Consider the following 27,345-nt stretch of genomic DNA (forward strand, 5'->3'; position numbering starts at 1 on the left):
GCATGTCACTGTCCAAAGCTACCGTTCTCCCTTCTACCTGGGGGCAGGAATGCTTTCCCCGTGCTACGTCGGCCTCAGTTGCCTGCTGGGGCACAGTTCAAGTTCGTTGTCCTTCCATTCCCGAAAAGCTCTCTGCGGGAGAGGGGACACCGCTGCTGCTGCTGCTGCTGGGTGGACGTGGAGAGGGCATCTGGGCTGCGCCAAAAGCAGAACAAGGCTGGGGGTGAGGAGCGATTTGTAGTCGGTTACCTGTGCGACCACTCAAGGCCACTGGGTTTCCTGCTTTGTCATTAAAGGGAAAAAAGTCAACGTGGCTGAGAAGTCATCAGCAGCCTTTCTTCCCACACTTGTCAGTGTCACAACCATGATTCACCTCAAGACTGGGCGGCAGCTTCCCTAATTAGCCTTCAGACTCTCCGGACCCACAAGGTTATAAAAAACAACAAAAACTTTTACTTTTATTCGAGTGCACAATCCCTCCCACGACGCCCACTCCCTCCCAGCCAAGGGCCCGCGGGCCGCCCACTTCGCGAGGCAGATCCGGAGCGCCCCAGGCCCCGCATGGCCGAGGCCCAGGTGACCTGGAAAGCTACGGCTGGCGTCGCGCCCCAAACCCTCTCCTGAGGGCGCGCAGGTGACCCCGAGCGTGGGCGCCCTGCTCTCCCCGCGGGTCCAGACGGACTCGCAGACCGGTCGGGGGTCTCCGGGGCACCCAGGTGGGGGCGGCCAGGCCCGAGCCACGACAGCGCCGCCGCGCGGGAGGGCCGAGGCGGGGCCGCGGGTGCAGACGCGGGACGGCAGGGGTCACGGCAGGGGTCCCGCCAGGCTTGCACCCCGCTGCCGGTCTCCGGGCCGCGAGGCTGGGGGCGCCGTCCCCACGAGGTCTGGGCCGGGCGGGCGGCGGGGGCGGTAGCGGCAGCTGCGCGCCGCGGGGGAGGTGCGCGGCGGCGGCCGGCGAGCGGCGCTGAGCGGAGCAGCGCGGCGTCCGCCCCCGCCGAGCGGAGCGGAGCCGAGCGGAGCCGGCGTGCCCGGGCTGGGAGCTGGGAGCGCGCGCCGAGCGAAGGGCCAGAGGCCGCCCGAGGGTCGTGCCCGGGCCGCGCCGGCGTCCAGGTCTCCCGCTTCAGACCCCGGCGGAGGGGAGGCCGGGCGACCACCTGCTGCGGCGCGCCACCGGCTCCTGCGGCTGCGGGTGGGGGTCGAGCGCGCGCCCCGGCCGGAGCAGCCCCGGGCTCGCCGCACCCCGCGGACGGTGCCCTTCCCTGCTGGTCTTCGCGGTGCCCGCTGCGGTTCTGTGCCAGGTACCCGGGGTGGTCTGGAATCGCGTGGCCACTGGGCGTGCGTGGGGAGAAGACGGGGCGGCGCGGGGTGCGCGGGCGGGGGCGGCGCGGACCCGGAGTCGCGCCCCGACGCGGGGCTGGGGGTGGCTGTGGCCGGGGCAGAGCGCACGCAGCCAGCGGCCCTGCGGACCCCGGAGCCGCGCCACCCGTGTGGCGGCCACGTCGGACAGCGCCCGGGCCGGGCCGGTGGGGCAGAGAGGAGCCAGACGCGCTTGTGCCAGTGCCCAAAGTTTCCCTCTGTTCACTTTGGTGGACTTAACTTTGAATTGTGAGGCAAAGCCCAGCAGTTTAAGGCGCTGAGAAAATAGAGGAAGAGTAGAGCTTTATTTGTTAGTGGAGATATTTGTGCCTGGCTCTAAAGGCCATTGCAAGCAGAATAGGGAATACTCACGGACTATCTTCCTTTCGCGTTGATCATCGTTTATTTACCAGGTTTTAGGCTTTGATTATAAGACAATATAGAAAATTCTGGGTCTGATCTAAGAACTGTTCAAAACCTTAATCAACAAATATTTGTTTAACAGAAGCTTCCTAACAGGCAGGGCTTCAATATGAGGCTCACCTGGGATCAGAGAATGGGTAGTTACTCAAATGAGCTAGCATTTGAATTTGAAATGCAAGTCAAAGGGAATGCCCTGTGTGCGTTGGACTTGCTTAGGTACAGGTGGATGACTAGCATGGAGTCACTAATGAACACTTAGTTTTGAACCAGAAAATCCAAGTGGAAGTTGAACAGCTGTGTGATCCTGTTAGCTTCCACCCCACACCTTCCGGAACTATCTTAACAGCATGCTAGTCCCTGGGAGCCTGCAAGCTTCCTTGCATTTACAGACACACATAGCCATGGAAGCTGGTATCCTCCCCTGGAGCACACACCTGGGATGATGGAGTGTGGTGGTCCTTCTAAGAGCCCCTTGACGTTATAAAATTGTGAAGACAAAACTATCTGCAGACAACACTGTGGGGTAGCATCAGGGGGTCCCTGCGTTGGGACCTGGTGGAGAAAGGTTGAGCTGTGCTGGGTTCAGGGCTCAACCCAGCACACTGCTGAGTTGTGTTGGAGCATGAGGCAAGAGGAAAAATCAGGAATACTGGTTCTGTCTTTACTTAAAATTGTGATATTTTGTACATCATAGGTTTTTATTACTTTTGATGATTTAAAATGTTGTATTGAAAAATTTATCTTAGTCTTTGGTAGCCCCTAAATCCACTCTTATTCTGGATTTGCTCAAGTTTCCCAACCTCTCTCAGGAAACCCTCTCCTTTCCTGTTTAATGAATAAATGAAGCACATCACCCACTGTTCTTGCATGTCCAGCTCCCAGCAGCTGCCTGCTGCATGGGAGGGGACATACTAAAGGGTGGCCAACCTGTTCCCATCATCCTTGGGCTTGGTCATCTTGGGCTCATGACAGAATCTGACTGAGTCTCAGTTTGCCACTCAGGGAACTGGAAGTATTGATAGCACTATGGTCTGAATATTTGCGTCCTCCCACAGTTCTTGCATTGAAACCCCAATCTCCAAGGTGATGGTATTATGAGATGTATTATGAGGCTCTTTAAGATTAGTGCCTTGTAGAAGAGGCCCCAGGGAGCTTGTGTGCTTCTTTGGTCATGTGAGGACAAAGCAAGAAGGTGTCGTCTGGGAACCAGGAAACAGCCCTCACCTGACACCCAATCTGCTGGTACCTGGATCTCAAACTTCCAGCCTCTAGAACAGTGAGCAGTAGCTTTCTGTTGTTTAGACACAACCCTGTTTACAGTATCTTATAATAGGAGCCTAATGGGCCAAGACAGCCAGCCACTCTCAGGGATGCTCTCAGCTTTAAGGAGACACTGTGTGAAGGGTACATTTTCCTGGTGGCCTGCTGGGCCTGGATTGACCTGCAAGCTTACAACCACTTCTCTCTCCTCTGGAGGTTAGTCCAGACAGATACTCTATAAATATCACTTTTGTTGCCTGTAGTCCCCACGAACATGTTTGAATCAGAGTAGAGATGTTTCCCGCCCAGGGTTTGTTGTGGAGGAGAGCAGATTTTTTTTTTTTTTTTCCTTAGTGTACTTAACATTGCTGTCCCAAAGTACTTTGGTCCCCTTTTTGGTATACTTGGTCCTAGCTCATGATTCCATTTTTTTAAGCCTGATTCCGGTGATATTCCAGTCACTATCTCGCTTAAGCCACTTGGTCCCCAAGAATAGGTCTCCTCAGGTCACCCCTTGGGGGCTCTTTCTTGCTCTGGGAGGTCTCTGGGCACCTGAAGAAGGTTGTGGTCACATCAGGATGAAGTGAGGGTGTGGCCTCTTGCTGGTCATGGTGTTGTATTACTGTCCTCCACTGGGTCCCTCCTCCCCAGCCCTCTCTATGACACTGAGCTTCCTTCTCTGGTTTCTACTGACTATTGTCCTGCTGGGTGTCTCAGGGGAGACACAGCAGGGAACCTGGTTCCTACAGTGGCCCTCGGGTCTATCCTCTGAGGTCTTTTCAGGGACCCTACTGGGCACCTGAGAACCTACCCAGGGGTAGAGAGCCACACTAGGCTGCCATTCTTGCCATACTGGGTTTTCTCTACCTGGTGTTCCCCCTGGGAATTGGGACAAAAACTCCCCATGCTTTTCAGTCCCCCTCAGCCCCTCAGGTTATTTATGGCTCCTCTTTCTTCTCCAGGTTGGGAGCTGGGTAGTGGGGGCCCAGTCCCTCCAGGTTCATTTCTGCCCAGTACCCGAGGGCTTCCTTCTGCCTGTGGGCCAGGAACGTCTCCCTGTTAGGCTGTACCTCCAGCCCTTGGGCTCCACGTTATGCTCAACAGGGCTGTGGACCCCAGCTTCCAGCCTGCACTGCTGGCGTGCCAAAGGAACTTTATAACGTTTTTATGTTATAAGTGGAGGACTAGGTTCTGGTGTTCTATAGCTCAGCAGGGGGACTATAGTTAACAATAACTGTGTATTTCACTAGAAGAAAGGACTTTGAATGTTCTCAACACAAAGAAATGATCGATGCTTGAGGTGATGGATATGCTAATTAATTGCCCTGATTTCATCAGATCATTGCACACTGTGCACATGTATGGAAATTGCACACTGGGCCCCATAATTATGTTTCAATTAAAAATCACTTAAAATATATTTTATATCAACTATCCCTCTCCCACTCATCTGCCCCTGGAGAAGCCAGGTGCTCCAATGAGGTGGGAAGGAGGCAGAGAAGAGCAAGCTGGGAATAGAGGCAAGAAGGTTCCTTTTCTCCCCCATCTTCCCATTTCTGGGTAGGCTAGCCTGGGGTATGCGCACTGGACTTCTTATTCCCTAAAAAAACAAAACAGCGACAATTACAATAACCCCAAACCAAACAAAATAAAACAAAACACTGGAAAAAGCTGTTTTTAGTTAAAGACTAAAGAACTGCTCTTCAGAGAGGAGAGAACGGAATTGACTCCCCTCTGCACGATACCGAGCTCAGCCCAGTGACGCGGTTTCCTGTGGAGCCTCGTCCTCCACACCAGCATCCCTGGTTTTGCCACTGCTTCTTCAGAGTGATCGGCCAGGTGCTCGGGATTCATGACAAGCAATTGGAGATGGCAGAAAAGCCCATTGCTGCTCAGAGGTCATCTGCTTAGGAGTCACCTGGAGAATCCGCTGAGCCCTCCTGCTGCCTGGAGCTGTGTTCCTGTGTGCCTGGGTTCTGAGGATGATGTGTTCAGAGGAAGCTTCTTGAAGGAGGCGGGGTTAAAGTAGAGTTAACACCCAGCCACATGGACGGTAAGATGAACCAGAGCAGCCCCTGAGAAGGGAAGGGAGACCTGCCCAGGAGCAGCGCTCCGCACCTGCCTGGAGTTTGACTCATCCCTTCCTGAGTCAGGACACCTGGAAACACAGTAAGGTCAGTGTCCCCCGGAGGCAGGACAACAGGGACAGCTAACTTTTTAAATTCCTTTAGTTTCCTTCAGGCTGGGTGGAAATCAGATGAGTTCTTATCAAATTTGGTTATTCTTAGAGCTCTGCATCTGAAAAGTAATTTTAGACTTAAAGTTAGGTAAAGGGTTTTTAAGAGACATTTGTGATTCTGAGAAATTACCCTGAACGTCTTTGTATTGCTTTTAACGTGCTCTGTCCCATCACCCCGAGCTCAGTGCATCATGAACAACGCATGTCACATCAGTGCTGGGTGAATTTAGTAGCAGACTGATGGGAAATGATGGGACAGGTGCATACGTCAAACCTGGACCCCTCCTTACCGGCATCAGCCACTACCCTTGTGTACATTCAAACAGCGTTCCTGGGAAGATTCCTGCAAGCAAGTGTTCTCAAATATTTTTCTTGTGATGAAGATATCTGCAGAAAGAAATTACAAAAAGATCCTGTTGACGGGCGAGGGGAGGAAAGTTGTTTTAGTTGTTCAAGCGTCTTCCTAGCTGTCATGTACGGGATTGTTTTTTATAAAGATAGGCAGTTGAAGAACTTCCAGAAATATCTGCCCTCACCTCGAAGGTCCATGCACCAATCTCTCCATGGTTCCTGCCCCTAAATTCCCATGTCTGTGGGAGGCACGGGAACCCTGAGCTATGGTGCTGTGCACAGGTCTGAGAGACTGACTGCTCTAGGAAGACTGACCCTGAACATGGGATATGGAAATGTCGGGGGGAGGAGGCTTTGCTTTCTTAAAGCAGGTGGCCCAGCTGAGGGGTAGTCGGGCTCCAGCTTCTGCCCTGCTTCCTAGAGACCCTTCCTAGAGACCTTGGGCACCCTTAGAATAGGGGTGGTGGTACCCACATACTCACACACATATACACACACACACATCTCACATTGTGTGAGATGCTGTATCACAGGCATAGAAAATGCTTCATAAATTATTTATAGGATTTCCTCTTTCATTGTCTTTCTTAAAAGGCTGAAGGGTATTTGTCATGATTCTCAATTAGAGCCCCCTCGTAAAGCAGCATATGACAATGAAGGGCCCTTCAGCATTAGAGATGTGCTGGTATTTAGGGAAATGAGTGTGACCACAGTACAGAGTGTTTCTGAGCAGAGAGCGTGGTGGAAGATGTCACAGGGGGAGTGACCTTGATGTAATTTAAATCGTACAGTGGGAAGCAAGGGCCCAGAGGTGGGGAAGGTGAATGCAGGTGGGACAGGGCACAGAGGGCAGAAGACTCGTACGTAGCACCTGCCTCTGGAGTCCAGGGCACTCATGGGTCCCACCTCTCTTTGCCATGACAACCTTCCTCACGAATGTGGTTCCAACCCAACTCATCGAAACCAGTCCTTATAGTGGGGCCACAGAAGGGAAGTATCCTGGGCCAAGGACACCACACACACACACACACACACAGTTTTTCTATTAAAGAGACATGGGATCAGTCTGCCTTGCCAAGCCTGCACTCACCTATGGGCCTGATGAACTGTGGATTCAGTGGACCAGAACTAGAATTGCCAAAGGGTAATTGAATTATGGCTGAATGTTAGGTTCCTCTTATATGTTTAGTCTCATGCATATAAACAGTGACTACTTTTTCTGTATTGTATATGGATTTTTGTGTGTGTGCCAGGGATGGAAACCCATGGCCTCACACGTGCTGGGCAAGCTCCCTGCTACTAAGCTACATCCCCAGCCCTACTGTATGTATCACGAGTATCTGCTACCAAGCTGGGTGTAGTTAAAGCCTTCTGAATATTAGGTATCTCCTGGTCCTCCTAGCCCTTATTATTTATGTTTGATAAATACTTACTCACTGACCTGTACTTAACATATCCTAGGAGACTGACCAGTTGCATTTACCTTCCTTTCCTCTGAATTCAGTGTTTTCAAACAATATAACAGGAGCACATTTAAGAATGACACTAAATTAGTCTCCTAAAATCAGGTTCTAAATAGGGCATAGTGACTCACACACCTGCAATTCAAGCTGCTTGGGAGACTGAGGAAGGAGAATCACAATCACAAGTTCAGTCTGAGCAATTTAGCAAGACCCAGAGTTAGGGGTGGAGCTCAGTGGTAGAGCACTTGTCCAGCATGCATGCACAAGGCCCTGGGTTCAGTTCCTAGTACCGCATAACAACAACAAAACCCAGTTGGTTTCAGATTGGGTATGGTTCTGTGAAGCCATTGATCCATCCAGATGGGTGACCTGAAGTGTTTGGGAACCTTCTGGGAGCAGGTATAGGACTGTTCAGGTTTGTGAAGTTGTTTGTGAACCCACTTTAAGTTCCTGAAGGGTACAGTACTGCGTGCTCAGGGCTGGTTTCTGCTCTTGGCTTCTCAGGAAAGACACGAGCCCACAGAGGACGTTCCCGTATCACAGTCTACAAGCTGCATGAGTCCTGGGCAAGTTGGTCTTAACGTTTTGCTCTTCTTGGTCGGGCTGCAGCTCTGTGGCCAGGGCTAGAGTCGGCACCCAACAGTAGCTGGGGGCACCTGGATGGGCGTAAGCTCAGACTCCCAAAACGTAAGCTCAGACTGGGTCCCTTGATTTCTTTTTGCTATTTGCAGTTGACAGGGGAACTCTACCCAGCCTGAAGAACAGCTCTGTAATCCATCTGCCATTCCAACCCAAGTTCCATACCCGGCTCCCAGTCCTGAGGCCCCGTGGGGTCTTGCTTCAATATATTACTTATTTACCTTTCTCCCCAAAGGAGTTGTACCAAGAACTTTGGGGGGGGGTCTTTCCTGCATAGAAGATTAGTGACTTAGAAGCTGTAATGATAACTCTGCCAGTGGAAGCGAGGAGGGAGAAGGAACGGGGCCTGCTGGTGGGTCAGAGGCCTGGGTCACATGGCCATGCTGTGCATCCCCACGGGGCTTGGTGAGTCACTCCCTGTGACCTGTGATTGTTTCCACAGACACCAGGTTCTGGGTAGTTCTGCATGGTTGCTGGGTGTCAGCACACGCCCATTGGAAGTAGCTTCCTCAGATCCTCACGTAGGAACGCATCCAGCGTGCCCTCTGGGTTGAATGGGATCTCGGTGTATAATTGGCCTTTTGAAGGTTGGGTCTCCATTTCCATAGGCTTGGCCAGTATCATCTTGTTTTCTTCGTGGGGTTCATGAGCAAAGACAGGCCTTTGAGTTGAGGGGTCGTGGTAGGCCAGGCTAATTTGGGGCCATCTTCTGGAACGGAGGTGACTGTGTTTCGTGGGCCCTATGACATTCCAGACGACTCCCTGAGCGGAGGAGGATATTCTTCAGACGGGACCTGGCCAGGCCAGCAAGCAGGGAAGACTCAGAAGAGAGCAAACTGTGCGGAGCCTGCCTCTCAGCCAGCCAGGGCTCCGACCAGACTTGAGATTGGGCTCATTTCCACCAGGCTGCTCCTGGGCCGCACTCTTGCGTGGCATCAGGCCAGGCACTGGCAGAACAGACGGCGTCTGCCATCAGGCAAACCCAGGGCAGAACAGGAGTGGATGTCCCGATAGCATCTAGGGACACATCCTTCCAAACATGTGCTACACTGAACATATGTATATACGTATATGCACAAAAGTATCTGAGGCCGGTCCTCCATAGCTGTGGGCTCTGCATTAGTGAATTCAACCAACCTCAAATCAAAAATATTTGGGAAAAAAAAATTAGAGGCCGTACTGAGCATGTACAGACTTTTCCCTCCACCATTATTCCCTAAACAAGACAGTATAACAGCTATTCACATAGCACTTATGCTGTGTTAGATGTTGTCAATCATCTAGAGATGATTTAAAGTATATATGAGGGCCGGGCCCCTTGGAGCATACCTATAATCCCAGTGACTGGGGAGGCTGAGGCAGGAGGATCACCAAGTTCAAGACCAGCCTCAGCAATTTAACAAGACCCTAAACCACTTAGTAAGACCCTGTCTCAAAAATTAAAAGGGATTGGGGGTACAGTTCAGTGGTAATGTAGCCTAGGTTCAAACCCCAGTATCAAAATAAATAAATAAACAAACTATACAGGAGGATTTGTGTAGGTGTAGGTTCTATGTAAATACTACTTCACTTTATAGAAGAGACTTGGACATCTGAGGGGTTTGGTACTTTTGGGGGTCCTGGGATCAATCAATCTGCATATACTTAGGGATGAGTGTATTTCCTAAAAAGAGGTACTGTGCATGCTGTTTTGTGAACTGCCTTTACAGAATCAATAGATTGTGTCCCTTCTGAATGGTTGGATTATTAGACATTCTTCCTTCACAGCAGTGCTCAGTCTCGCTTTCCGCCATCTCTTCGGTGGCTATTGATTAGGTAGTTATCTACCTTTTGACATTTAGTAACATCATGACAGGAAACGTCCTTGTCTTCGCCTTTTTTGCATGTTAGTCTGATCATTCCTTCCAAGTACTATCTCCAAAGTAGATTCCTGTGTACATACAAGATTCCTCCTTGAATGTGTCCTGCTTGAAAAAATTCTTTTTTTCACGCCAGGGTTTGTTGTTTTTTTTTTCCCATAAAATGATTTGTACAGAGAACTCATGCATCTTGGTCGACAGTATCTGTGTTATGCAAGGATTCACTCTAATTAGTCTCAGCAGAAGAGAATTTTAAGGTAGGACATTCAGGGCTGACAAAACTCTCGGAAGCTTGGCCCTTGGTCTGACATGCAAGAGCTACCCCAGAGTGACACTGCAGAGCTGGTCCCCTGCGGACTCCTTGGTGGTACTGGGCCACACTTCTTTTGCCATCCACCTACTGCATGGAAGGCCGCATATGCCACTCAGCGTCCTCAGAGCTTGGATGAGGGTCTGGGACACAAGCCAAGAGCTGGAAAGTCGGACTCCCAGGAGCCCTGCCTTGGAGGAGAGGCGCGTGGGAGTGGAGGGCGTACCTGGCTGTGTAACCTCCACCTTGAAGGACCCTTTGCTCTCCTGCCCTTTGCTCCCAGGTGGCGTGTGGACGATGGTAAGCCTTCCACTATGAGGAGTGGGTAGAAGGCACGAGTTAAAATGCTGCGAAGTTAATAGCTGGTTGTTTTTTCATGACTCATAATTGATCAGCAGTCAGTTTAGGAACAGTCTTTCTTTTGCCTCTTCCAACAGGCTTCTGTGGATTCAGGTGGCTGTGTAGTTCTGAGCCCCCCTCCCCAGGGGATTACTGCATTTTCCCTGGTTTGGGGGAAGCATTGCTGAGGAGGAATCCTGGAGAGAAGGTGGTTTTAGCAGCTCAGAGCACAGCGGGGGGACTGGGAGGTGCGGGAGAGAGCGGATGGTCACACTCTTCTGACCCCAACAGTGACTGTTAGCCCTCAGGGATGAAATGTTTAAAATGACCCCAAGCTCCATACCTTGCAGGCTCCCGGGAATGGTGGAAGAGGGAGGAGCCTTCTTTGCTCTGGGAACCAGTCTTGAGACAATACAAGTATTGCTTGTATAAGAAACAAAATTTTTTTTTTTTTTAAAAGAGAAAGTAGTAGTGATTGACATGTACCAAAGGACCAAATGATACTGTGGGTTTCTTTTTCTCCTTTTTTGGTGGTGCTGGGGATCAAACCCAGGGCCCCAGGGCACATGCTAGGCAGGCGCTCAACCACTGAGCGACACCCCCAGGCCACGCCTTGGGTTTCTATGGTACCTTCTCTTTATTAATTTAAAGTAGGATTTGATTTATATAGAACAGCTGTTTATATTTAATTTGGGGGTATGCGCTGATTGTGCATTATGAAGTAAACTATAATAATTATTTTACCACCAGCAGCTTTCCTTTCAATACTTCTAACCATATAAAATAAGCTTCCTAAGGGTTTTTTTTTTTTTTTTTTTGCATGCAAGTACTGGATAACCAAGGCTGCCTAATACAAAACCCACCCCTCCCCCAAGATGTACTTTCAAATAATAATAAAGTGGAAGTGTGCCTAGCTAGGAAGCAGCGCCCCAGCTGAGAGAGGCAGTGGTATTTACCACCCGTGGAGTGGGTTTAGCAGTTGAAATAATTTCACCTCCATCATCTCATTTAGTCCTATGCTCGTCCTGTATGTTTAGAAATAAGGAACGAGGCTCAGAGTAGTGAAGTCACTTGGCTGGGTCGCTCAGCAGGCAGAGCTGCACAGCTTTGTTCTCCCCGGGGTGCGGGGGGTGCCCTTGCCCCTCCACTCTCTGAGGAACCATGTGACCGTTCATCTTATTAACTTGGTGACTGTTGGGCCAGCATACAAGGTGTCAAATGGCTTTTCCTCTCACTGTTCTTGTCCCTGTTTTCCACAGAAGCAAACCGAGGCACAGAGAAGTCACAGGACTTGCTTAAGTGACCAGAACAGAGTGGAGCAGGGTCCCTTTCCTTGTCACCTGGTGTTTAATGTCTGTCACTCTGAACTTGGAAGCCCCTGCCTGGGGAGCCTCCCTGTATACCCAGCCAGGGTCCCATTTCATGCAACTGAGAGGCCTTGGACGAATAGCTCCCTGGGCCTGGGGTGTGGGAGGGGGTCCTTATTCCCCTCTCAGTTCCCAGAGCCCTGTCAGCTGCAGTGGCACCTATATTCCCCCTTCCTGTCCCCCACAGTTGCTTTTGGAGGAGTGGTGGGGTGGGAAGGATATGAGCATTGCAGACCTGACCTGGATGCACACCCTGAATGGGTCCTGGCTGTTTGGGGGCCCTTGGGTGAAGCCTTGGCCCACTGTTGTCACTCTCTGGAGGTCATGATGCCTACCCCCAGGATTGGAGAGAAGAAAAGACAGTAGTTTGTAGGCACATGGTGATAGGTCGTAACCAATGTCCAGGAGTCTATTAGAAACACTTTTATTATAACTAGGCCTTATTCTCCCCTGCCTGTATTAACTTTTGGTTAAGGTGTCGCAGTTAAAATAGAGTAAGACTTGGTAGGGTGGAGATGCTGGGCAGTGGATGCTTGGTCTTATGAGATGGGCAGAGTGGAGTGGGGTGGCAGCTATGGCTTAGTGGGGCTGGGCAGGACTCTACTGCTATGGGAGCACATGCTGGAGGCTGGCTTACTTCAGGCCTGTCTCAAAGTAGAGCTCAGGCTGCAAAGCCTCACCTCCCCATTCTGCAGCCGTGGGGCTCTCAGTGTCCCATTCCCCATCTGGAACATGGGAGGGAACTAGTGCTACCTCACAGAGTTGTGTATGAATGAGATGGGGACCAGTGCCTGCCAGGTGCTAGGCACAGTGCTAGGCTCAGAATGAGCATGTGTATCAGTTCATCTTCTATTGCTATTTCAAAATGCCAGAGACTGGGTACTTTATAAAGAAAAAGAGGTTTATTTAGCTCACAGTTCTGGTGGTTCAAGAGCATAGCACTGGCATTTGCTTGGCTCTAGTGAGGGCCTTCTGACCACATCACCACATGGTGTGTGGTATCACAATGGGAGCACATGCAGGAGACAGATCACATGTGAGATGGGAAGCAGGAGAGATTCAGGTGCCAGGCTTCCTCATTAGGACATCTCGCTCTCACAGGAACTAACCAGGGTCCCAGAAGAACAGCCCTAATTCCTACTGAGATGGTGCCCCCCTGTGACCTAATCACCTCCCATTAGGCTCCACCTCTTAAAGGCCCACCCTCTCCACACCCTCTTTGTGGGACATAGTCAGTACCTAAACCACAGCAGCACGTAGTTAGGCCTGGTTTTTAAGTCCTCCTTTGCCTTCTGTAGGAGTGACTGTCACATGGCTACTGTCTGGGAGAGTAAAACCTGAAAGGAGGGAGAAGTAAATGGAAAACAGTTGGCTGAGCATGTGCTATGCTCTGAGCGCAGTTAGGTACTTAAAGAACATAGATTATCATTATGGATTAAAAGAGAAATGATTACCCATGTTTCACGGTGAAGAAACAGAGGCACAGGAAGGTGACAGTGGCTTGCCTGTCCCCAGTAGAGGAGACCTAGGAAGCTGGGAGGTAGGGGTGGTCCCTGAAGCTCCTGAGAGGGTGGCTTCAGGCTGGGGCTTCCCCTCAGATCCTGACGAGGCACTGGGTCAGCGGTCACAAGGCACCAGGGTGGCCGTATCCTGAGACTTTCTGGATTCTTGGGTGATCCCAAGTGAACTGCTCACCATGTGCTGGTGTGATTTTCTGAAGGAGCAGATACTTCCCAAACATCATCTGTTCTTGTTTCGCCCCAATTTCTAAATAAATGCTTCTGTTGGAATAGCATGTTGGTAATACAACAGTTCCTTGCTCTTCTGATGGACATACAGTGTTTGGTACAAAGTTGTAGTTCTGGCTCCTCATTGTCAACCAAACTTCTGGAATTCCCACCAGGTTCTCCTCGAGGGTGTGTTAGTCAGCTGTCTGTCACAATAACAAATATCCGAGGAAACCAACTTATAGAGACAGAAGGTTTATTTTGGCTCACAGTTTTGGAGATTCCAGTCCATAATTGATTGGTTCCTTTTCCCTGGTGGGGGTACCATATGGCAATAGAAAGGAGCATGTGACTGAGCAAAATGGATCACCTCATGGCCAGAAAGCAAAAGAGAGCAAAGAGAAGGCCAAAATCCTATAGTCCTCTCCAAGGCCACACGCCCCAGTGACCTGAAGATCTCCCACTAGGCCTTACCTCTTCCAGATTCCACCACTTCCCATAGCTCCTTCTTTGTTACCTAACCTTTAACACATGAGCCATTGGGGAGACACATATCCAAACAGAAACAAAGGTGTGTGGTGTTTTAAATCTTTATATGATAGTAACTATGTTTTCACAATCCATCAATAAGGAAAAAACCCATCAATAAAAAGACGCTGAGTTTTGAGGTTTGTGTAGATGACATGGTATTTTATGAATCACCTCAGCATCTACACATATCTGACAGTACCTGTGTATGTATGACATAATAGTGATTCCATTTCTGGGCAGTGCTTGCACATCAAGGATTTACAGGTAAAGAATTAAGGACTGGGCTGGGTGGTGACACATACCTGTAATCCCAGGAGCTTGGGATGCTGAGGCAGGAGGATTGTGAGTTCAAAGCCAGCCTCAGAAACTTAGCAAGACCCTTTCTCAAAATAAAATACAAAAAGGGCTGGGGATGTGGCTCAGAGGTTAAGCGCCCCTGGGATCAATCCTCAGTACCAAAAATAAATAAATAAATAAATAAAAGAATTAAGGATCAGTGTTTAGAGGTTTAATATTTTCAATATTTGTGGCCTTAATAGAGAAGTGCTTGTCTATTGTTTGCTTTTTCTCCTGGGTACTTTGCTTGCAATTCCAATAGGTTCCACCAGGGGGTGCCTGGGATCATGATGGTTCTGTTTGTTGAGGCTCCACCCCAGCTATGAGATGAAATATAGTTTTCTTTTTAGTACAAAAATGTTGTATTCAAAAATTAGGATCTTTCAAAGAAATAACGCAAACACAAATTTAAAATATGTAGTACACCAAGATAGCAACTAAACTCCAATGACCACTCATCTCTATTTAATTCTGGATTTTATTTCTTTTATATTTCAAGAATTAAGAGCAATCTCAAGCATTAATCATGGTGTTACTTCCAAACGGATTAAAGTGTGATAGCATTTAGCATTAGAAATAGATTGTCTTGGCCACTAAGGGACCGTGGAGTACCCCAGACCACTCTTTCCCACTGGACCCTCACAGGAGGTTCTGAGACTCCTATGACATGTCCTTCCCCTCATTATCCCAATTTTGCAGGCACCATGGTCTGTACTCACCTATGAGGGCTAACTGGGTGTCAAGCTAATCGGAGAAGGAAATATATAGCCACCAGAAACTCAGGCAGAAGTTTGCCATAGTTTGAATCTGGGATGTCCCCAAAGGCTCATGTATTAAAGGCATGGTCCCCAGTGTAGTGCTGCTGGGAAGTGGTGGAACCTTTAAGAGGTGGAGCCTAGTGGGAGAGCTTTAGGTCATTGGGAGGGGTGTGCTCTCAGTAGGGATGTTGGTACTCTGATCCCTTCCATTTTCTCTCTTTTATACCTGGCCTCCCCTGGTATATACTCCAACTATGATGTACTGTGCGGCCACAGTCTAAAGCAATAGGGCTAATTGGTCATGGACTGAAACCTCCAAAACTGTGATTAAAAGTAAACCTTTCCTCTTTTTAAGTTGATTATCTTGGGTAGTTGTTTTAGTAACAGAAAGCTGACTGCCACAACTACCTTTAAACAAAGGACATCTGATGGATGTTGTAGACCCACTGGTAAAAGTGCACATCTCTTCATTCTGTCCGGCGTTCCTTCACTTTGCAGCCAAAGAGGCCCCTGGAGAGCACACAGTCTAACCGAGGCTGTGGGTCTATTGCCTAAGTGCAGCAAGGTGCTGGGTGAAGGCAGTGGGGTCTCCTAGGGAGGGATGTGTGGGGGCCGAGGTGTAGGCACAGCTCACACTTAAGCTGGATCTTCTCTGGCATCTATCTGGGTACTTGAGGTAGAGCAAGGCTGACCACTGGACAGGGACACACAATGCTGAGGGCCCATTAGAGTTTTGGAGCCGATGAAAGGGTTTTCATTTCTTTTAAAAGGAAAACGTGATCTTTAGGTCCAGGAAAATGTTTTAATATGTCATATTAATATATTCATCTCTATACTGACTCAGATAGGCTTTGATCAGATTTTTTTTTTCCCCCAACAGAGGAAGGACACTTGAGGGCAAAAGTTCCTAGGGCCCAAGGAAGTCATACCATCAACCTGGGTAGGACTGGGACACAGGGTCCTTGTGACCCAGGGAACTGCCTAGGCAGAGTCACAGAGGCAGTAAAGACCCAGTACACGGGGGCTCAGCTGGTGACTTGGCTTCATGGTGCATGGTGGTACAGCCAGAGATGTTCGTACGGTAAAGAGAAATACCCCTTGTTCCTGCAGGCTCAGGACAGAGCTCCAGGCCCACGTGCCTGTGACTTAGGGATTCCAGACAATGGGATACTTGGGAATTTTAGGACCTGTGGAGTGTGGTCCCCTGGTGATGAAATGAGCCTTCCATTTATAACTGTGCTTCCTCGTCTCTCCGTGGGGAGAGTTGCTCACACAGGTTTGCAGAGGGCCTGGCCTCTGAGTGCAAGTGTACCTTTCCTTCTCTTTTTCCTGATGGCCTGGCCCAGCCCCTGAGCAGCCCAGCCTCCCCCTGCAGTCTGACTCAGGAGTCCTGGGTGGGGCTCTCTGGGCCCAGTAAGCTCTGCAGGGGCTTCTGCTGTGCAGCGGGGCTGGGAGGCTCTGTTTTCACCCCAGTGTCTGCGCCTGGATTTCCAAGAACAGGGCTGCCACCTTCCTTCAGGAGGAGGAGCCTGACAGCTTGCTGGGGAGATTCCTGGGCTGGCTGCACCCTCATCTAGTTGCAGAAACATAGACAGTCCTCTGTCCTCAGACTCCCATCTTCCTGGACTGCTCTTCCTTTTGGCTCAGAGTGACAGGGAGGGACGGCCCCTCAACAGCCAGAGTGCACAGTGCTGGCTTCCTGACTCTGGTTTGTCAACACACAGGGCCACAGCCTTGAGCACCATGCTGTGATTTGAGGCAGGACTGAAGTGAGGCCGTGTCTTCCAGCATCACCTGATGGGGACACACGGTCACATGTGTAAATCTCACACGGTAGGTTGGAGTGCATGCTGCTGTGCACGATGCAAACCCAGGGGCTGTCATGGGTTTGTGGAGATAGCATCTGAATGGATCTAGAAGAAGGAGTCCCATTACTACAGGTAGGAGCTGCAGGAGGTATTTCCAGGCAGAAGAAGAGTCCATTGTGCATAGGACCGGCTGGGCCTGATGGGACAGGGGACAGATGGTGTGGAGGGCTGCGTAAGGCAGAGGAGTTTAAAAGTAGACTGAGTGGGGCGCAGTGGTGCCTGACATCTGAAGCGAGAAAATCATGAGGCCAGCCTGGGCAGCATAAGGAGACCCTTGTCTCAAAAAAAGGGAAGAAAGAAAGAAAAATTCTAAATTATAAGCAGGCTGTAGCCAAACTGGGGAAGTCCTGGAGGAGAGTGCTGGTACCCCTTGGTGGTGGTGTTCTGGGGAACTGCAAGGAAGCTGCTGAGTTGAGGCTTTTGGAACCAGCTGTGCCTGGCGTGGTGGAAATTGCAGGAACCATGCCTGAGTGCAAGAAGTGTACCTCCTAGTCTTCTTCCTGCAAGACAGACAGGAAGTGTGCTTGGGAGGTCATTCCACTTGTGATTGTATCAAAGAAGGGACACCTAGGAACGGCACTCAGGAACTGTGAAGGACATTGGCACAGTTTTATTGGGGACACAAAAGAGCCATGGCATAAATGGAGAGATTCAGCATGTTCTATTCAGGGAGGGATCAATATCTTCAATGTTTGCGTTTTCCCCAAATTAATTTATGGATTTAATGCCATTTCCAGCCAGAATCTGGGGGGATCACTTTCCAGATATTAGACCATTATAAACTTTAATAAGTTGGTCAGTTTGATATTGGGGTGAAAATAGATAGCATGTTCATAGAACAATCTAGAAAGTGAAGAAACTATAATTTAATAGACTTAGTTAATTTGAACCACTTGAGAAGACATCAGGTTCCCCACTCAGCTCAAACCCCACAATAAATTACACATGGGTCAAAATTTTAAATGTAAAAAATGAAACCATTAAAGTTCTCAGAGAAAATTCAGGTGAGCACGGAATTACAAGATGAGAAGCCGTCTTTCTACACATGGTGCCAGAGACGGAAGCCACAGGCCAATGTTGTTTTATTTGAACATCACAGGGAAAGTAAACTTCTGTATGTCTAAAGAAAAAAAGAAAGAAAAAAGAAAAACAAAATGAAAGATGATACACTGAGAAAAATGCGTACTACCTGCTACATCAACAGCTCTGATAACCTGTATGAATGATTCTTATTTTGAATGAACTTACAATAAGAAAGTGGATAAAGGATAGGAATTCACGAGAGACTAAATGGCAGTAAATGAAAGACAGTTGTACAGTCATCAAATAGGTGTCTACAAAATTAAGATACGATGTCAATTTTTTATATCAAATCACCACATTTTGGGGGTGTTGTTTGTTTGTGGGGAGGCTGGTGCAAGCTGGGCATGTGTGTCAAGGACTCTCGTTGGACTTTGGGAGGGGAAGATGTAAGCTTTCTGCCAAGCAGTTTGGCAGTCTGTCTCAAAATCTTTAAAAGAGCTCCTTCTTTGATTCTGGTGATTCTGTTTCTAGGAATGTATCCCAAGGCAACAGTTAAACTTGCAGCCAGAGACTCCTGTGCAAGGATGTTCACCACCATGTTATTTATAAAGGGGAGCGTTTGGAGGCCATTGGAACACCCATTCGTGGGAATGACTCACTGCGAGGCCCGAGTGCAGCGGGGCCTTGGGAACAGTTCTGGAGGATGCTTAGTCACACGGGAACTTCATGATCTAGGGCTAAATGGAGAAGGCAGGAAGATGGGGGGCTGGAGCGAGAGGCAGAGGAGGCCCGTGCGGAAGAGGCGGGGGCCAGTGTGCGCTCAGGAGGCAGCAGGAGCTGGGTGTGTTAGAGAACGGCTCGTCCTCGTTTTTTGTTCACGTTGCTTTCCGTGAATTTTGATGGAGCAGACACTGGGTACAAGGTGCTACCATTCAGGCTGTGTTTGGAGAAGACGGAGAGAAGGTTTGGCTAGACTGTACCAAGAAAGGGGGTGCTAGCACTCTGCAGGCTCTCACTCGGGGTAATAGACCTGACGCTCTGCCTTGTGTCCTTAGCCACCCTGGGAGCTGCTGTGTGTGTGTCCCGTGTCCTCCCCACCCAACCCTCCCACCCCCGCTCCTAGTGTATATGAGGGATCAGGAAATCCAAAACCAAACCACAGAAAACACTTAGGATATGGAATTTTTAAAATTAAAAAAAAGGGATGCAAAACTCTTTAAAGAAAAGATTATGCTCTACTTAAAAACAAATAGATATGTGATATGTGTATATGTGTGTGTGTGTGTAGGGAAAAGACTGGAAAGCAGCATGCCCAAGTGGTATTTCTTTTTAGTGCTGGCAGACTCATGAGAAATCTATTTTTTTTTCTTATGAGCAGCCTGGATTACTTATTAAAAAAAAAAAAAACAACAACCTTATTGCCAGGCAAAGTAGTACATGCATGTCACACCGTCATACCCATGGCTCAAGAGGCTGAGGCAGGAAGATCTCAAGTTCGAGGCCAACCTCAGCAATATAGCAAGGCCCTAAGCAACTTAGACCCTGTCTCATAAAAAAAATATATAAAATGAAAAGGGCTGGGGATGTGGCTTAGTGGTTAAGAGTCTCTGGATTCAACCCCCAGTTTGAAAAAAAAAACCAGCTTTATTGTGGAATAATTGATATATAATTTGCATACACTGAAGGTGCTCAGTTTGATAAGTTTTGACATAGGGTACACCTGTGAGACCAACCCTGCAATTAAGATAGTGTACATATCCATAGCCCCAAAGTTCCTTAGCCTCCTCTATTCTCTCCCTTCATCCCCAGTTCTTCTGCAGGGCAATCCCAGACCCTCCTTTGGTCACTATTCTGATTCAGCATTTCCTAGACTTTTGTTGGAATGGAATCATGCAGTGGTGTTCTCTTTAGCTTCTTTCATTCCAGTCATTTTGCCATTCTTCTAGGGAGCTGGGTGTGTCAACTGTTCATTCCTTCTCATTGCTGAGTAGTATTCCAGTGTATGGATGTAGCACAGTTTTCTCAGTCCAAAGAATGACTTAATAAAAATATCCACCTTTTGAAGCATGCCCCAAGTCTGGCTTGGGTCCTGGGTGTTTGTTCTTTTCCATTTGGTCTTCTCTGGAGATTTGGGGGAGGTTCCCCAGGCCTGACAGTGACCCTGAGAACAGCAGACTGGTAAGCCCAGAGGGTGCATGCACCATCATGAGCCAAACACAGAGCTCTGGCAAGCCTTTGAACTCTTGAGTGCAAATAAGGTGTATCCTCATAACCGGAGCTGTGGTGGCAAGGAGGCTTGGTGCTAGTCAGTAGGCATTTTTGAAGAATTGCCCTTGCACTTGGCCTCCAGCAGAGTTCAAGGTATTGCCAAAAGAGCTTGACCTCTCTCACAGATTGGTGTTGACTCACTTTTGTGTACCTCTCCTGTCCTTGCCTGGCACCATGAATGGCTGGCAGCTCCCTCCCCGACCTCCACCAACAGACCGGCCTCTCGGCCCAGCTGTCATGCTGTGCCCAGCCCCCTGTAGCTCTTGTCCTTCACCCGGGTGGAGCTGACAGTCCTCCTTCCTCTGTTCCTGGGTGATTTTTCACGTCTCCCCTGTTTCCTGGATTAGTAAGAACCCAGAAGCTCCTCCAGGGCTCCAGGTGACCCCGGGGCTCTGGACAGAGTCACGTTCTTCCAACCCCAGGCATCCTGGTCCTTACAGGCAGAGTGGCAGCTGTGGCCTGCTCCCCAACCCCATGCCTTGCCTGGGGGTCCCAGGAGGTACCTCCCACATCTCAGGAGTGAGTCTACCTTGATGCTCTGCTCTAGCCACCTGCCAAGGGCCGCTGCCAGGGCCCAAAGAGAACCCTTAGCTACTTCTGGTCCATGTAGAAAGGGGGCAGCCAGGGGCAGCTCCTCTCCAAGGCTCTGTGTCCCCTCGTCCCTGGGCCTGAGTGTCCTGAGGCTGTGGTGTGATGACCTTATCAACACCATGCATGACAGGTCAGACCTAGGCCTTGGGCCAGGCCAGGCATTGGACACTCCCATCCTGGCTGAGCTCCTTCCTCTCATTATTTCCCTACCCTGCACACCCTGTGCCACCCCTTCACCAGAGCTACTTGTCCTTGCAGTGACTATGTCCGTGAGTAGGGCACTGATCTGGGGGCCTAGGTCGGCTCCAGACCATACACACCTGCCACTGGGCACCTGCTGGCTCTGGGCACTGCCCTCTAGGGGCTGAGGCCCTGTGGTGGGAGCAGCCTCCTCTTTCTCCTCTCCCTGGGGCCCTAGATGCCTGGAATGACCCAGGGGCTGGGGGTTGCTGCACATGGTCTGCCCATGGAGAGCTGCTGATCGCACCTGTGCGCAGAGCCTCGGTCCTCAGGCATCTGCTCAAGCCCTTGGCCCAGTGGAAACACCAGGGGAGGGGCCTTTGGTGAGGGCCCTCGTCGTGGACACCAGCGTGTAAAGTCAGCTCTGTGAACCTGGGAACCGGCCCCCGAGGAGGTGGGGGTCTGGGGCTGGACGGGGCCAGGACTCCTCTCCTTCTCGCAGGGGTTCCTAGTTTTTGAAATATCTACCTTGGGGGATGGAAATGAGCAGTCAGCTGGCCTGGCCAGCATCCAGCCGGGTAACCTTAGAGTCACCACCAGCGGGGATCAGACTCAGCTTATGTAACCCGAGGGCCAGGTGTGGGTGAGCCCGGAGCTGCAGGGGGAAGCTCCTGTGGGGCTCGGCCCTCCCGGTCCCCATGTGATGGTGCTGTCCCCTTGCCTGCATCATGGCTGGGGTGCAGCCGGAAGAGAGCTGGGAGGCTGCTGCTTAGCTTGGTGGGGGCCTGGCCTGGGGTGGGGTGGGCGGGCCCTGACAGGTGTCTCAGTGGCTCCTTCCCGTGGCTGAGGACACCCAGTGGTGTAGTAACTCCTGTGTATGCACAGTGGCTTCTGTGCGCCACGTGGGCATGACATCCTTGTCTCCGTGGAAACCTGCTCTGGGTTGCTTCACCTGGGGTAGAGGCGCCCAGGTGACCGGAGTAGATTTTGGTGCCGCTGGCTGAGGAGGTGAGGCTGAGCCTGGCCCTGGAGAAGCCTGACCGGAGTCATTTCACAGAAGCGTCCCCCGGGGGCACTTTGGCTCCCGCCTCCTGGCCCTGGCCTGGCTCCTGACCACGAGTGGGGCACATGGCAAGCTGGTCAGACCACACAGTCAGGTGGTGAGGAAAGCCTGTGTCAAAGAGATGACTTCTTTGTTTTTGTTTTTTGTACCAGGGATTGAACCCGGGTGCTGAACCACTGAGCCGCATCCTCAGCCCTTGTTTTATATTTTATTTAGAGACCAGGTCTCACTGAGTTGTTTAGGGCCTCGCTAAGTTGCTGAGGCTGGCTCTGAACTTGCAATCCTCCTGCTTCAGCCTCCCGAGCCGCTGGGATCACAGGCGTGCGCCACCACAGCCCGGGGTTCCATCCCTGGTACCCAGGACAACAGCAGCAGATCTCAGAAGCAGCCCTGCGAGATGGGTTTTGCTGGTGTGTTTGTTCTGAGGGTCATGGAGGCTCAGAGCATGTCGGTAACTTGTCCCTCCCCGTGCATTGGTTAGGGCTTTCTGCCCCTCAACACCTCGGTTTCTCCTTGAATGCACAGACCCACCTTTGGAGGGAGGTGTGGCCTTTAGTGACTAAGGGAGCAGTCCGTGAGAGCCTGTCTGCCTGACTGCATGCCCGTGGCCTGCGCCCTCAGCCCTGCCTCAGGTGCTCCACGGGCTCTCTGCAGTCCAGTCAGAGCATGTCTTGTGTCTGACCACTCTACATCAGCCCCTTCCCACACTCTCTGCAGGGTCCAGCCTTGGCCCTCCCTGTTCTCCAAACACACCATGCACTGCAGGCCTCCTGCAGGCCTCTCTGCCTGGGGCTGCCCACGGGGCCCACTGGGCCTACCGCCTGCCAGCCACCTGGAGGAAGGTTGGCCGGACTCTTCTCCCTCTGTCACCTCCTGGACAAAAGTGACTGTCCCATGGCTGCTTCCCCTCTAGTGCTCCATTCCTACCTGTCACAAGTGAGTTACACGTGGTCTGCCTCCCCCACAGACTGGCTTCTTGAGGGTGGGGATCACTACACCTCAGGTCCTGGAGACATGCAGAAGGAGGACATACAATAGGTGCTCAGTAGACTGTTTCTGCATCTGGTTGAGTGGAACTGTGAAGACGCAAACTCTCTGTTCCCTTCTGATCTGGTGCTTTTGTGTCTGGGAACTTTGGCAACATTCTCAGACTTCTCCGCGTGCTCAGATGAGTCTCGATGGTGAAGAGGAATCAGGGCTTCTGTTGAAGCCTGGGGTTGAGCTCTGCCATGGTGAACTCTGAGCCTAAGGCTGGGTGTCTGAGTGAGTTCAACATTTGGGCTCATCTACCAGTGTGATTTGGTGGAGGTGGCCATAGGCCTCAAAGCTGCCTCCAGATCCACCGTCAGGGACTGGCTGCTCCCTGGTGCCCATGGGTGCCTTGCAGCCATTCTCTGGGCCCTGCTTCTGGGTGCCTCAGCGTGAGTCAGAGCATGTGCAGCGTGGGCTTGTGCAGGTGGCAGGGAGCCCAGAATTAGCTCAGCTGCACTTGAGCAGGACTGCCGTGGGGAGGGGAGGCTGGGCCAGGCACAGCCCTGAGCTGTGGGGGAGACCAGCTCTCAGGACCCACCACGGGTACCAGGGTGTGCCGGGAAAGCCCACCTTGTGCCTGGCGCATGCCCAGTTGTAGATGAGCAGCGGGCCAACGGAGCAGATTTCATGTAGCCAACTGAGACAGGTTGGGTGCCGGCCAGGCCTGGCCAGGTCGGCCCAGGCGTGGGCAGGGAGGTGTGGGCATCACCGTGCTCAAGTGCTCATGGTCTGGCAGGCTTGGCCAGCTCAGGGTCTTTGCTTGGTCATAGCACACAGTCAGGCAGACTCTGCCTCACCTAAGCCAGGCCAGCACCCTCTGGTGGGCCCCGCCCCCATGTGGCATTCTCCTGCACTTTGCAGAAAGTCCCTTTGTTTTCAAATGGAGAGAATTATTAGCACAGGTACTTAAGTAGATTGCAAAATGTGTTATTCTTCCTGGCACTTTTTCCTGCTTGTCCCTGTCTGTGGCACAGGTGTGTTGCCAAGGATGCCAATGGTCGTCATCTGAGAAAACAGGGAAGTAACCCTTGTCACCCCGCCAGTCGTCAGGACAAAACACAAGGGCCGGCTCCATGCCTTCCGGGGGCGTGGAGGGGCCTGGCACTGGTGAGGCCACGAGTGAGTCAGCTGGATGGCACGGTGAGAGAGTTCATCACAAGTGTGTCGGTGTTCTAGAAAAAAGACGCTTCTAAAGGTTCTGGTATGCGATTGGAGCGTGTGGTGCTACCTCGGGTGGTTCCTGTTGCCATGAGAGACCCCTGGAGAGCACAGCGATTGGTGGGCTGAGGGTTCTGGGGGTTCATTCATGGGAACAGAGCAGTTTGGAAGAAAGCAGAGCCTTCATGGTTCTCAGGGTATACCCAGCCTGGATGCTGAGCCAGGCGCTCTCTGCCGTGGTGCCCTGGTCTGGCGGTCACGGGCGTATGGGTTCAGGAGGCCACGGTGGACTGGCTCTAGCTTTGCCGAGTGGACCCAGTGGGCGACTTGGCCCAGCCTGTCCTGCAGGGGCCGTCTCTTCCTGCCCTGGCACCCACAGTTTAGATCTGGCCTCTTCATTGATCCGTGGACAGGGGAGGATGTTAGCAGAGGTGGACGGGGAACATTTGGACCCTGCACAGGAAGCAGGCGTTGTCATCCATGAGAGCTGGAGCTCAGGGAGAGTGCTTCCGTGGGCCTTGTCCCTCCAGTGCCTGACATGCTGCTTGCACATGGAGGCCCCTCAAGAAAGCTCTGCTCGCCACCCTTCTCATGGGGCCAGGCCCCAGGAGCTGTTGTGTCAGGGACCCTCCCCCCAGTCCAGAAAAACCTTCTCATCTGTTTTTTTTTAAAATTTTTTAGTCGTAGTTGGACACAGTACCTCCATTTTATTTCTTTATTTTTTTTATGATGCTGAGGATCGAACCCAAGCCTCGCACAAGCTAGGCGAGCGCTCTACTGCTGAGCTACAGTCGCCCCCCCCCCCCATTCTTTTCAAAGCACGGTGTGTATCTAAGGTCTTGTTTGACCCCATGGTGTCCGCAGTGAGGTGGGCAAATCCTGTTTGAAGGATGAGATGCCTGAGGCCCTGGAGGCAGAAGGGATGTGCCTGTGCTGGGGACAGAGTCTCAGGCATGGGGTTCCCCTCCCTCAGGCTCAGCACCTTGCCCAGGGCCTGCTGCTCACTCCTGCCTGGCACTGTCCCACCAGGAGAGCTGCCTGCACCCTCTCAACCTTTCTTTGAAAATCAAATTTTTTTTCAGATTTTTCTGATTCTCTGTGCCCAGCGAGTGCCTTGGAACCCGAGCCTCAAAGGTAATTCCAGGCACCTTTGAGCTAAGCTTTATCTGCATCGTTTCTTCCATTCCTCCTGCCAACTGTGAGGGTAGGAACGGTGATTAGCTCCTTAATAGGCCCTTGCTGAGGTCACCCTACAGAAAGGCAAACAGACCTAGGTCTCCTGGCTCTGGCAGCAGGTGTCGGGTGGGGACACCTTAGGTCTGACCCTCGGACCCTCAAGGCTGCTCCTTGTTTGGGGGGTGAGAATGGCTGTCATTGTGGGCAGAGCTGGCTTGGGTTTCGTGGGTCCTTGGAACAGAGGTTTTGGGAATTTCTCAGAATGCATTTCCAGAGAAGGTGCTGCAGTCCGTTCTCCTCGGAGAGCATGTGAGGTGGCCTGACTGGCAAGGGGTTTCTGAAATCTGCTTCCTGCAAGTGGGAGGTGCTGGAGTGGGGCTGGGGAAGGAGCTGAGGTGGAAAGAACACAAATTGGAGGGGAGGGATTGGAAGGATCGTCTAGGGGGTTGTGGAGGTCAGCAGGTGTCACTGTGAAGGAGGCATGCACAAGTTTCCTCCCTCAGGATTAAATTCCCCCTTTCGAAAGCTGCTTCAGCCCTGCCCCCTACTCCTTCATCGTTGACTTCCCCAGCCCTATTGCTGGCCCTCTGCCCCTCCCACTGCTGGGCTTTGTGACTGGGGTCAGGCTCTGTGAGTTCACAGGTGGAAAGGGAGCCAGAAGAAAGAGCAACGTGGCCAGGTGGCTCAGGGTGTGCTCACAGATGGCACGTTCAGTGCCAGGTCCCTGCTCCCCAGGGAGGCATTGCCAGTCTTGGAGTCGGGTTTCAGTGGGCCTTAGAGCTGCAGGTAGGTCAGCAGGAATGTGCTGGAGGGAGGAAATGCCATTGGCCAGCCTGTGCACACGTCCTGCAGCCAGACAGCACCTGGAGTGCACTTCCAGGTTTCAGGAGCAGGGGTTTGATGACAGTTGCTTGGGTCCACATTTCGTGGAAAGATCAAGAACCTCCTCTGAGATCTTTCATCCAATAATCGTGGCTGGCTGCTTTCTCAGACACAGAATAAGGATTTTTCCACACCTGCCCACTTCTTGTAAGCTAGAGCAGTTACATGCAAATCAGAAGAAAATTGAACCAAAATAAAATCTTCTGAACAAATAAGTACCCCTGGAGGAGGAAATCTAATGAAAATATTAGACCAGAAGCTTAAGAATCTGCTGCTGCTTTCTGGGGCTTGGGAATTTCATGGCGTTGCAGAAACCTGACTCTGAAATTTCCTGACAGCTTTCTGCCAGACTCCTGAATCTTCATGGGAGAGTTCTCCAGGGCACCTCCTCCAAGGGAGTTCAGCTTCTGAGATGCTGATTCACTGCGTGAGGCTTAAAATCAGGACACATTTATGCATTCTGTTACTGTGTGCTTGCAGGAAGTGCTTAAGCGTAGGGTTGGGCAAGCCATGTCTTGGACAGGGAGCTCTTTCTGTGTGTAGCCCTCTGAACCTTTAGGATTATTCTGGCTCATTATACAAATGAATATAGGATCTCACTTCAGGCTGAGAAAATAGGTGAGGTATTAATGAAATTCATCTTGGTACATGTGGATTTCAAGTGGAAATTGCGAGGCTCAGTCTACTTCTCAAGTGCAGGTTCCAGCCTTTGTAGATTCTGAATGTTGTTGTATCACCACCGAGGGAGGCAACACCAGAGAGAGGAAGATCATTGGCCGGTGAGCCACCTTGGAAACCCACGTCCTGGTCTGTTGTGCAGGACAAGTGCCAGCTTGTACCAGGAAGGTCAGGGACAGCCCTTTGAGGTATTTATCTGACTGATAGGCATTCAGAGCAAGAGGCTGAGTTGGCTTTGGGTTTTTATTTGGGCTGATAAAATCTTCCTGCTGCTTGTAAGCTGTTAGGTTTACAGGGCCTTTGCAGGCTACAGGGTGAGAGAAGCTGTGGAATCACCTAGCTGCATAGCCAGAGGGACTGCTGGCCTCTCCCCAACCTGGATCTTTCCTTGTGATGCCAGAGGTGGGCATTTGCTAGAAAACACCCTGTTGGAAGATTGACTTGTGAATTAGCCAGCTTTCTCTTACT

The 27,345-nt window shown here is 51.0% G+C and overlaps 1 protein-coding gene across 3 annotated transcripts in view; it reads left to right on the plus strand.

Annotated features, from left to right (window-relative positions):
* The first annotated feature begins 858 nt into the window (after positions 1-858).
* Positions 859-27,345, plus strand: part of Cracdl (CRACD like) — a 139,822-nt gene continuing 113,335 nt past the window's right edge. Inside the window, exon 1 of one of the 3 annotated variants that reach the window (XM_071601287.1) lies at positions 859-882. The gene's annotated coding sequence lies outside the window, so the exon portion shown is untranslated. Of the gene's footprint in view, positions 883-1,220; positions 1,299-21,263; positions 21,343-27,345 lie in introns of those variants that run through there. The other 2 variants (XM_071601286.1, XM_071601289.1) reach the window with 2 other exon arrangements.

This window comes from Marmota flaviventris, chromosome 14 (assembly GCF_047511675.1).
Source record: "Marmota flaviventris isolate mMarFla1 chromosome 14, mMarFla1.hap1, whole genome shotgun sequence".
NCBI classification, from domain to species: domain Eukaryota; kingdom Metazoa; phylum Chordata; class Mammalia; order Rodentia; family Sciuridae; genus Marmota; species Marmota flaviventris.